The 12,791-nt window shown below is 40.2% G+C and overlaps 1 pseudogene; it reads right to left on the bottom strand.

The window, feature by feature from the left end:
• Positions 1 to 8,276: 8,276 nt before the first annotated feature.
• LOC127113703 (lipid phosphate phosphatase delta-like) lies at positions 8,277 to 9,708 on the bottom strand (annotated as a pseudogene).
• Positions 9,709 to 12,791: the final 3,083 nt, after the last annotated feature.

Genomic DNA, 12,791 nt, shown 5'->3' with positions numbered 1-12,791 from the left:
CCTCTAAGGTCGCTTTCTATATTTTTTCAACTACATAAGCTAAAATTCTCTTTACGCGGCGAACTCAGACATCATCATCGAATTTGTCACCCCATTCAGTTGGTCGGATGGTGTCATAACTTCTCTTACCCATAATTTCTCGGTCCCACATTGTCGCAATGCGAAAAACAACCGGCGGGGAAAATACAGAGCCGCCACCGACGCTATTCATCCTATGACGGAAATGGAGCGCAGGACTAACCTAAGAAAGGGAAAGGAACGGTCTTATGACCAGATATTACAAGGTACGGGAGTCGGTTACGCAAGGGGAAGGTGTTAGCACCCCTCACGTCCGCCGTACTCGACGGGATCCACGCTCAAAAGATAGCTCAAAGGAAAGGAAAGGGTTGCTAATAAACTGCTCAAAGAAACTGCACAAACTGGAACAATAAACAGGTGGGGAAGAGAAAGAAAACGGAGGAAGTGGACTCGGCAGGATGTCGCATCCTGGGCCTACGTAGCTTGTCAGAAACAAACATCAGAGTCAACGTAGTTCGGGAAAGGGAGACATGCTCGCTAAGACATCGTGTCCTATGCCTACGTATCTTCTCTATCCAGAGGAGAATCAGAGCACTCGTAGCTCGGCTAACGCACGCTGAAACAAGACACCAAAAAGGGACACTGAGACGTCAAAAGAAACACCCAAAAGGAAACAGAATGCCAATACATGGACTTACACCCGACTCCCAACAATAACAAAAAGGAAACAGAATGCCAATACATGGACTTACACCCGACTCCCAACAATAACAAAAAGGAAACAGAATGCCAATACATGGACTTACACCCGACTCCCAACAGTAACAAACGCTAACCCGCGAACACCAAAGAAAAAGGTTATCAGAACAAACCCCAACAAAGTAACTAACTATCCAGAATAAACTCCTGATATGCATAATCATTCACCACAAACGACCCCCAAAGATGAACCCCAATATGAATAACAATCGTCACAAATGAACCCCGAGATGAACTCCAATATGAAGAACAATCGTCACAAATGAACCCCGAAGATGAACCCCAAGTCAATATAGGCGAACCCCGAACGGATAACAGGTAACCAAAGTGAACCCCAACTAGTGAACACCGACTAATAACAGAAGAAATCCCCCAAGGTACGAACATACCACACACACACACGCTGAACAAACGGGTACTCACACCAACGCCAGCAAATGCCGGAAACAAAGGCTCGAAACGGTAAACACAAGTCGAGAATAAGGGTGAACACACGCGAAAACAAAGAAAAGGGTGCCCGGAGAGATTGCTCTCAACCTCCTGCCTACGTATCTCATCTGGTATGAGAATCAGGGCGACGTAGTTCCCCTAACCAGGGGTAAAACACTCTCCTAACCAGAGACCGGGCAAACAACAAACTAATAGGGAGACTAAGACTCGAGCCTAATAGTTGTCATGCAATCAATATCCCTAAGTCGAGGTCTCTAACAAGAACCTAACTCATCCTGGACGCGAGTCAACTCAAGTCTAAACTCCACATACGGTCAACCTCCTCAAAAGTTAATCGTACGACTCCTACAGAAATGGAGATGAGAAGAGGAAAGCAAATGAACACACCAACACAAGTAAACAAACATCACACACTATATCCATACAAGAGTCTCAAACAATGGGTGGGCTTTAGTCAAGAGGGGTCATATCAACCTCGACAAACAAGCCAAACTGTAAGGGTAATTAAATGGGCTCTTAACCACTGACATTGAACGTCAGGGTGAGCAGATCAAAATGGTAATGAGGATGAGACCTCGTAGCTCTTAACCTTGGCCAGGGTGAGCTTATGATACAGAAAGTGTGGGGATCCAGAATGTGGGATCCTTTTCCACTTGACAGACTCTGGACGAAAGATCTGGGGGCACATGTTCAGAAGCATCAGCACGTAGTGCGAGCATAAAGAACGACACACTGAATAACGGGGAATCGGTTACAGATCCCTACCTTCTGTAAATTGCCTCTTCTCTTGGAGGTCTTATCAAATATAACACATGCCTGTTCTTGGAGGTCTTTGGGCACAATTTTAAACAAAACACAAACAGAGCCTCTGAAGGAGGACTTGCCAGCAAAATGCCTGCCAAAAAAGGTGACAGGACTCCAGACTACATGAAGTAAGAAGCTAACTACCTGAGTGGTGTGTCAACCACAATCCAATTCTCAAGCAAGAGCTAAAGCAAGTAAGCAACTAAGGTACCTGTACAAAGACTAAATAGTTAATACTTCAGTTGTAAAACCAGAAGACAAGTAGTGAAACCCTCTAACAGTTACACAATTCAATGCATAGGTGCTCTAGCACTCAAACAAGCTCATGAGCTCACTACTTCAATTAAAACCCTACAAAACAGAAATAGGTAAGAACTCAATGCATTTGTATCTCACAAGGTGAGAACAAACCCAATCATCAATGATGAGTATCCACCTGAAACAAGCGACAAAGTTAGTTTATGTATATCCAATCAAACACAATAAAGCATAACCAAACAATGGCATGAGATGAATTGAATCACAAATCAGGGATCAAACCAATGCAAAAGAGGCAAAGGCTCACACCACAAAGAAGACCCCAAACCAAGTCAAAGAATGGACCAAGAACAAACCCTAAAACTGGGTCAAAACTCTAGTACAAAGACAAGACTCAAAACCTAACCAAATGACCAATCCAGGACCCATCCTTTTGCACATCACACGTTCAAACATTCCCTCCAATGTCCTTAAAAAGACCAACATCACATCAATGATCAAGTACCTCAACTTGCCTATGTAATGTAATAACCAAAATATGCACAAAATGAACTTCCAACTTAGAAAATTCATATCAAATCAGAAATGCATGCAATGACTTTGGGATTTTTTTTGTATAAGTTCTTTATGCTATGAATGTTCAATATGCAAAAGATCAAGTCAAAAATGATGCAAATGCTATGTGAACAAAAATGCACCAATTCAATGTCAAAAATGTGACACAAATTGTCACATTTTTCTCTATGTGTCAAAAATGATGATAACAGGTGAGAAAAAATCCAAACCAGTGACCAATAATTCATGTCATGTATGAATATCATCTATGCAAAAAAGTGGATCAGATGGTTCAAAATTGAGGATTTCACAATGCATTGAATGCACTAGATCAATTTGGCACAATATTGCTTCAAAAATTCCCACATAGAAATTCAGACATCAAAAATTCTTGAATTCAACACCATAAAAAAATAGACACAAATACAAAACTATGAAAAAAAATTGGGACTCAATTGGACAATTTTTGGATTTTTTTATGAATTAAACAAAATGACCAAAATAATTGAAATATGGAATAGAAAAAGGAGGGAAATGGATTATTTGAATTAAAACAGGAAAAATCATGGACCGCTGGATCTGACGCGCATCTGAGATCAACGGTCCATATTTAAACAAAAGAAACGCACCGTTTCATTAATCCAGTCATCCACCCAGTCAGCGTTCAACGCTTGCGTGGCCTCAGTCAACCAAACCTCATCCAATCACTCTTCCACGCGATGCACCACATGGCGCCCACTCAGCAAAACCCTAGGCATGACACAGATGCCGGAGCTCCGCTCCGGTCGTCTTCCCCGGTGAGTCCCCGGTGGCTCCCACGGCGGCGCCACCCTAAAAATTCCCAGAAATTCACCAGACCAACACCATTCCACTCAGTTTTCCATGCTGATTCCAAATATCACCTTGGATTCTCCTAATTCTTCCTAGGTTTTGCAATTCGAAGAGAATAAGTTTCTAGATCCAAACTTCCAGTCACAATGAAATCCTTAATACTCACTCAATCTCAATTCTAATCATATATTCATAACCTACACAACAAGATCTTCAATCCTATAACCTAAAATCAGCAAAAGGAGAGAGTGAAAATGGAGTCACCTAGAAATGGAGATCTTTGAAATCACGATCTCACGAGCTCAGCTGCTCCAGATCAACTCCTTTGAACTTCCTTTGAAGCTTTATGCAAAAAGAAATGGATGAAACCTCTTGAATGCGCCTCAATTTCCAAATCCGATCATCATGATAATGCACTTGAACTGCTTGATTTCTTGAGGAATTACACCAAATGATGGATGATTCTTGCTCAGTGAAGCATGAGGATCAAGAATCTGCAATAATATTTGAGGTTTGTGTGAAGAAAATGCAAATTCGAAGAGAGAGATTTTGAGAGAGTTTCTTGAATTCTAGATCTGAAAATGCAGTTATGGCAGTTATGATTAGGGTTTCTCTACTTATACTTCTTGCTAATAACACTGATAATCATTTTAGCCATTTACTAATCATGATTAGTGAATTGTTTTGCCAATTGCAAAAAATGCAAAATGAATTTCCATGGCCATAATGCACGTGTTTAGCCCCATGCTATGATTGGAATCCACTCAAGAGCAACCAAGGGTCAGGATTTGAAGATTGTTTTGCTTGCATCTTAAGCCAAGAATGAATGGTGAAGATTTGGTTCATTTTGAACATGTGGGAAACAAGGAACATACACGCCTCTTTCATGCATGGAAAGGGCTCATTTTTACTCAAACATGGTCCATGAAGAAAGCTGAAGTGAAGCCTTGCCTTGGTCCTTTGTGAATTTTGATTTGTAACATGATATCATCCTTAGAAAAAATGTGAAATAATGTGACTTTTGACCATGATTCCTTGAGGCTTAGCTTGCACAATTGAGTCAAATGATGTCATTTTGAGATGCCTTGAACATGAGAAGCACCTTGCAAAAAGAATGAACCAATTTGGAGCATTATATCAAAGGTTATGCCATTTTGAATTTCCATGCACGTTTGGTGATCAAATGACCATAACTCCTCAACCATTCATCACATGAACATGAATTAGGACTTTTTGGAAAGGGGAGACAAATATCTACAACTTTCATGTTCACCAAAAATCCATTTGAAACTTATTTGACATTGAAAAGTCAAGTTGAAAGTCGACCAAAAACTTGCCAAATTTGGAAACTTTTGAATTATAGGTCATTTTCCATTTTTAGTAACTTTTGCCATGACCTTTGAATCTTCAAGATGAATGTTTAGAATGATGAATAGACCCAATTTGAACATGATTGAGGTGTCTCAACTCATTTCCCCACCTCATAGCCCTCAGTTGACTGCACAGTTGACTTTTGGTCCTCAGATGACCTTGAAATGTCTTGATCAACTTGAGCCTCTACCACTTGGTGAAATTGCTTCAAAATGAAACCCTAGCTCATGTAAGCTCCTTATAATAATCATGTGATCCTCATCCCAAGAAAATACCTCATCTCTTTGAGAAACCCTAGTTGGAAGAACTGCATTGGTTAGGGTTGACCAGAGGTCACAACCCCAATCCAGAGGAACTTGAGGAGGAACTCTGAAACCTTTGATGATGATAGAACCATGATGATGGTTATATGTCCTTGCAGATGAGATGATGCTCAAGACCTTTTAAGAATCAAGAAACCCTAATTGGAGCCCATACCCTCAGATGGTTAATGATCAATTCACAGAGACCCTTAGGCTTGAATCACCTAACTTCCCCATCTTTGGAAAAGACTTTGGAGGATGACCTTCTCATTTTCATATGAGATGCAAAGTGCAATGCCTAATGCCTTAAAACATGAAATGCAATACCCCAAACTAGTCTCAAGAAGAGGAGGGCAAATTTTGAGGTGTTACACACATGAATCCATGGGTTGGGTGGAGTTTAAGAGAGTATATTTCCTCTTCTAAAGGCCTACACACGAACCCTGTTGTCGCATCTCGAAAAATACGATCCCTCGCGATGGTCGCGGAAAAATTTAGTTCGAACATAGTCACCACCGAACTTTATTTATTCCAATGAAGGAATAGGAAAATATCGATAAAACCTTTGAAAAATGGAATAATGGTCGTCGCAACCATATTTGGGTTCGGGAGTCGATTACGCAAGGGGAAGGTATTAGCACCCCTCACGTCAATTGTACTCAACGAGAACCTTTTAGTTCTAATTTGTAATTTGAATGTTAACTTATGTTGTTTGTTTTCTTCGAGTGATAAAAATATTGAAAATAAATGGATGGAAACCTCAGAAGGGGGGATCTCGCAATCTCGTGCCTACGTATCCTTATGGTGCAATAAGGAAATAAGAACATTCGTAGTTCGGGGAACTACGATTGGTTGGTATTTTTTATGAACGACTATTTAGATCGCGTTCTAAAGGCTAAACGTTGGCTTGTCTACTCTAGGCGGAGGCTTAAGCACTAGTTTGTTGTGCGTGTTAGACAGGATTAATAGTGTTCTTTTTTAAAAGAGTTTTGGTCACACGAGGGTGAAAAGTTGGATTAATATGTTGGATGTTTTGTTGAAGGACAATTACTCGGATAGTCGAGTAAAACAACTCGTGTCCTAATAGTCGAGGAGAGGAATTGAAGGCTCTAGACCATATCTCATTTTATCCTTAATTGTGAAAGGATTTGATAATAGTTAAGGTATTTTAAATGGATGACGATTACTCAGACAATCGAATAAGACAACTCGTATCCTAATAGTCGAAAAAAGGGATAGAAGACTCTAGACCACTTTCTTTTTCATCTGAGTGATTATGAAAATAGGTTTATGTATGGTTGATGTGTCTTAGAATAAACGACAAGCACTCGAATGGATGAGTAAGACAACTCATATCCAAGTATTTGAGAAGAGGAATTGAAGACTCAAGACCATCTCCCTTTCGTGTAGTTTATTATGAAATAATTTGATTAATTTATAAGTTTATGGAAAAATGACAATTGTTCGACTAACCGAGTAAGAGGACTCGTATTCAAACGATTGAGGAGAGAAGTTGAAGGCTCAAAGTCATATCCCTTTTCATTTAGCTTTGCGAGTTTTATTTCTCCCGCTGACATTGCAATCTGGAACTTTTATCTGCCCCTTTGATTCCGCTGCAAATTACTCTGTTATATGCTTTGAGTTCAAACCATAAACTAGGATTGATTCCCTCTTTCAATTCCCGCATTTGTGTGTTATTCTCAGGCCACAGGGCATCCATTGGTTCGTGTTCTAAGGCTTGGTTATTTCTTGATGACAGGATGTAGCCGTGAACTCAAACGCCGATGTTATTTAGTTTATTGTTGTAGGTCTATTAGAAGCACTTGTTCTTTGGTCTACACATCAAGAAATGGCGGTGTGGTCTCCCTGAACATGTTCTTTGCACGTTATGGCCTTGGTTCACTGTACTTTTCCTTGTGGAAATGATTCCAATGGCATTGCACTTTCCTTGGCTAAATTTTGGTTTATGTTTTGGTGAGGTGAGCTGTATTGGCATGCTGCGGGTTCACATGAAGGTAAGTGTAGCAATTTTCCTTATGATGTTTCCTGTTGTATCCTGTAATGGCTTTGAACTCCGACTCACTTATTGCTTTGGATTCTGATTTATAGCTCCCTTTGACAGGTTTGTGGAATGCAGAGTTCGGTTATGTACACAAGTCAACAATGTATTTATTCGCCTATGGTTTGGCTCAGGTGGTTAAATGGTGCCCCTTTGAATCCGAGTTGCAAAGTGATTTGGTGTGCTAGCTGCTACATGTCCACAAATTAAGAACCCTGCTGCTACTTTTGGGTATTATGCTTTGCTATTTATGTGCTGCAAGAGGCTTCGCAGTTCTCTCACCATTCCAATTATTTGAGATGCTAGCACTTGAGACATTGGTACCTGCAAAAAGTTGTTGCGGACAAGGGGCCGTACCAATGGGCGTTTGATTGAGATGGAGGAAGAGTCTTATCAGGCGACGTGAATTGAGTTGGTTTCACGGTGGGATTCTGCGGGGAAAGAAGATATTGACGGTTTGCATTTTATTTTCGTTGCGCTTCTGTTGCTGTATTTGGAGTGATGCGTTTTGTAGGTTGTCGTTGGATTCACGCTTTAGCTCTTGCTGCTAGTTGACAAACTTCGCAGCGTGTGGTCTTGTATGAACTTGTGATTCACATTGCGGTACTCTACTTAAGGAGAATCCTATTGCATTTCACTTTTTGTTGTTGTTTTTCTTGTGTGGTTGTAGCGTCGCCGGCATTTCCGTTTGGTGCGCTTGGATGTTGCAGTTTCGTGTTGTAATTTTAATTGCTTTTCATTTCTTGTTTTGACATGTATTGGATGAAATTTCATAGGGTTGCATTGATCTATTATTCTTGTATGATACATTATAATGACCCTGCTATACACCAATTCAATATAATAACAAAATCTAGAAGTCAACAGGTTCATATATGAAAAATGGATGGCACTATGTAAACCATGATCCATGCAAGACCTACATATTGCCGAAATATAATTTCAGTATCAACATCAAAAGCCTTTTCATGTCTTAGCTCCACTCAACGTGGGGATATAACTGATTTATTCTATTGGGGTGCCCAACGGGTCTGCTACCATAGGGATAGTCCAACTTTGCAGGAGTTTTGCTGCATAATTTCACAATTAGAATACATGTGTTGTCAATTCAGAGAATAATCGAAAAAACCCCGACATGGTGAAATTGAGTATATGTTTGATGCACCCCAGACCCAATCCCCAATGCAACACCATGGAAAGAAGTTTGGAACTCAAAACTTGGAGTTAGAAATTCAGGAGTTGGATAATCAAAACAAACAAGAGGAAGCTCAAAGCAACCCAAAATTTTTTATAACATTTTGTCCCGAGACAACAAAACCATTTTGTACTCATCAACTGTAAGCCAAAGCCCAAGGATTCCAATTCCAAATAAAAGGCCAACAACTTCTTCCCAATCCAACGAGGGCCACAAGCATGCGATGGATACTCCCAAATAATTAATTAACATAGGCACCTTGAATTTGAGCATGAGTGTTGAGCGTGTGAGACGAAGGAAAACCACATTCCAAAGCAATGTTTTCCTCATCTTTTGTGGAAGTTACTCTCCTCATAAGAGGAGAAGCCGATTTCGACGCTGAAACCAACAACCTTTACGCAGTTCCCTTGCTATAGTGTCGAACCTTCCATTTTCCAACTCGAATGATTTTTCAATGCTTTAGTTCCATTACGACTTGAACGAAAAAAACCCAAGGTTCACCAAGCCCCGCAAGATACATATCCCAAAAGTGAACAAGGAGGGATTTTGGTTAGTAGGCCTAACCATTGACGTCCCCTTTTAGAAATGATACATAAACTCTATCTCCACTTTAAATTCTTGTACCTAATCCGAATCACTTATCTTATAACACGCATAATGAAATATCTCCAACTTTGAACGACAAGCAACAAGTCCCTTGAAACCCCAAAGTATTGAAACAAAATCGCACATTATCAAGCCCATAACTTCAATAATGATCACCTTCTCGTGATGCAAACTAGACCCAACTGGTAAGAACAAAACCCTAAGGCGAGGCAGCCCTACTCTAATAGAGCCTTTATTCAACCATGAGCACTGACCCAATAACTCTGGTTTCTCTTTTAATGAATGAATACACGATCACGTGATGACCTAATTGAAGGATTCATATGAAATGAGAAGTTTAAACCTGAACAGAAGTATAATTAAATGGGCAAATATCTAAGTATGACACCTGCTAGTGTGCAAGGTGCTATATTAGCTAGATTCTTGTCAGAATTCCTTTTATCCACATGATTTACTTCTGCCATATAATAATACCCTTGATCTGTTTCAACATTCTCCATTATTCTATCATTCCTCCAAATCACTATCTTTTGTTGAAGAGAGAAGGTACAACTCCCATGCCACGTATCCACTCCCGACCAAGGAGCATATTATAGCCCGCCTTCGATGCAATTACCATGAAAATAGTAGGTCAGGTTATCGATCCAACTGTCACATCGACCTAGATACACCCATTATCTGCCCAACTTTTCCTTCATAATTCGAGAGCACCATATTATGTGGCCTTGTGTCGTATTTTCCTATTTTTATCAGCAAAAAATGGGGCATAAGGTTAATATCAACCCCTCAATCCACTAGAATCTTATTCGCTGTAGTGTCTTCAATCTTCTCCCTTATAAAAAGAGGCTTCAGGTGATTCTTCATTCATTCATCTAATCTTTCAAAGAACACATTATGTTCTTTGATGCAACCATTGTTCAGTATAAAACAACACACATGCTTGTGCCTTGCCATTTCCTCTTCGTCATAATCCACTGGCTCAGATACTTCCATGATATAATCATACTCCCTTGGGAGCACCAATACCACACTACATATCACATTGAAACCATCCTCAAATCCCGAATCGAAATTATCAATTACCAACTCATCTTCCTTAGAGTGTGCTTCCTCCTTTTCCTTTCCCTTCGACTTGACTGGGTCGGGGGAAAACAACTTCCTCCCAACCGGTTTTTTGACCTGGTCATTCGCTCGAATTTGGTACGGTTTGTTATTACTTGATTAAGAAGCCTCTTTCTTAGCTTTATTTTTCCTCTGAAACCTTCTCCAATAGGTTCTTGACATCATATTCTTCCCTTTATAGTTGTTGGGACCGTAAGAGTATTTCTATGATACTTGAAACTTTTCTCGATAGATCAGCTAAGATCCCCTACCCATCTCGAAATTTCTCCACTTTTGGGGGCCAGATTTCTCCTTGCCAATAGGCCTCACCCATTTCCCTTGGGGAGCATTGGATGATGGCACGTAGGTTATAGGTTTTCCCTTTGACGGGTCAAAAACTGTTGGTTCCTCTGGGGAACTCCCCTTTTGTTAAAATAGTACCGAGGTTAGTTATTCTCCCGGTTCCTCCTTTGTTGGTCCTGTCGAGCACCTTCCACCTTCCTATCAGCTTTCTTGTTGAACATCGCACTACACCTCGGGCACAACATCACCTTTGAACCCTTGGCTTTGCAACAGTCAAGGAACTCGAGCAAGTCCTCTCCAGCCCTTGGGTAGACAGCCTTAATATGATTCTCACTTCATTTTGCAAACTTGTCTCCGGCTTCCATGCTGCAATCCTCAAAATCCTCAGTGATCTCGACCATGTTGACCCATAGTGGTTCAACATATCTAGCTTCCTCAACTTGCAGTGGGTCATAGTCTATCTTCATAGGAGGGTTTCCCTTAGAGAACTTCAATCTTCCGTCATTCAAAGCATTGTGCACAGGATCCCTGAAAAGAAAATATTGTGAAGTTTTATGCCCCAAAAAATTAGGATACTTACAAAACCCTCTTTTCTTTCTTTGTTCTAATGGTGACACTTTCACGCCTTATGGCACGAAAATTTGTCCATCTGCAACCAATAAACCAAAAATCTTATCACATTTGGTCACATCGAAAGTATAGGTTTTCTTGGGAAACTTACCACTCTTTTCAGGTTGAGAAGGGTTCTTCCCATTCGCTGTTGTAAGACGTATACACACATATGAGGGTCTTGGTTTCAATCAACCAAGTTGACCTTGTTTCCTTCGACATGGTTGTGTTTGGAATCTGATGCTACTTCGTTGTCTTCCATGTCGACGTAAGCCACCAGTTCTTTCTTTATTTTGTTCACTTTGGCCTTCTTATCCTTCAACCGTTCGACTTGTTGAACTCTATCCGCCAACTGGGCCATATCCCTTAGATATTATATATCTAACTTCTTTCTAATTGAATAATCTATGCCCTTAGTTTCCATCTCGACTAATTCGTGTTCAAATACCTGGGTAAAACACATTGTTTTCAGCAGTTGGAATCTATTATGGAAGTCGTCGATTGATTCAGCGAACTTTTGCTTCACACTTTACAACTATTTCAGACTGATCTTAGATTGCCCCATATAGAATTGTTCATGGAACAACCTTTCTAAAGTAGTCCAATCTTAATGGAATACACAGGGAGGATTGTAAACCATGTAAAAGCATTATTTGTTATAGAACTAAGAAAGTATCTCATCCTTAAGTTCTCATTATTTTCTATGTCCCCCGCTCCAGTCAAATATCGAGCGATATGTTTGACCGTGGGCTCATTAGTATCACCGACGTATTTGGTGAACTTAAGGACTTTCCATCTCCTAGGGAGTTCAGTTTGTAATACACACTCTGACAAGGGAGATGTGTAATTCATCCTCTGCAAACCCATGTTCACACCATTCTGCGTCATTATCCTTTCGATCATGGCTGCAAGGTTATTTTCTCCCACCATATTTTCTTGTCAAACTTGTTGGACCACTTGATCCGCGTCCTGATCTCAACTAACCATTAAAACCAATACGGACGAACGACTTCTCTAGGCCTCTCTTGTTCGACTACGTGAGGCACAAATTGTTCCCCAAGGTTTAATGTATTTTCATCAAGAACTATTCCCTCATTTCGAATCTGCCTAGCCACTAGAGGTTGTACAATAGGTCGAACTTGGGCCTGAGAGACACTAAAATAATCAGTGATTCGATTCATTTGAGTTGCCAATTGTTGGTAAATCTGATTCGTATTTTGAATCAAAGGGTTAAATATAGTACCCATTTGTTAGGTAGGCGTGTTCAACATATCTTGGTTACTTTCATCCATCTGTTGTCTCATTACCATAATAGAATTCATAGTGAATATTGGCATTGCTTGGGAACCAAATCCCATCCCCGATTAAGGTTGCATAGTCCGACCAAGGTTACCTATGACTGATCCCGATGCAAATAATGGTGAATATGTATTCGCAACATTGTCAGTAAATGTCGAAGGGTTAGTATTTAAGTCATCCATCATTGATGTTGGCATACCATAAGGCTCTTGACGCCCAAGCATAAGCATTGTGAAACTTGTAGCAAAAGGCCTAAAATCGACCATAGTTG

This window comes from Lathyrus oleraceus, chromosome 1 (genome assembly GCF_024323335.1).
Source record: "Lathyrus oleraceus cultivar Zhongwan6 chromosome 1, CAAS_Psat_ZW6_1.0, whole genome shotgun sequence".
Lineage (NCBI taxonomy): Eukaryota > Viridiplantae > Streptophyta > Magnoliopsida > Fabales > Fabaceae > Lathyrus > Lathyrus oleraceus.
The sequence above is the reverse complement of the archived record's forward strand: the minus strand, read 5'-3'. Positions and strand labels throughout refer to the sequence as shown.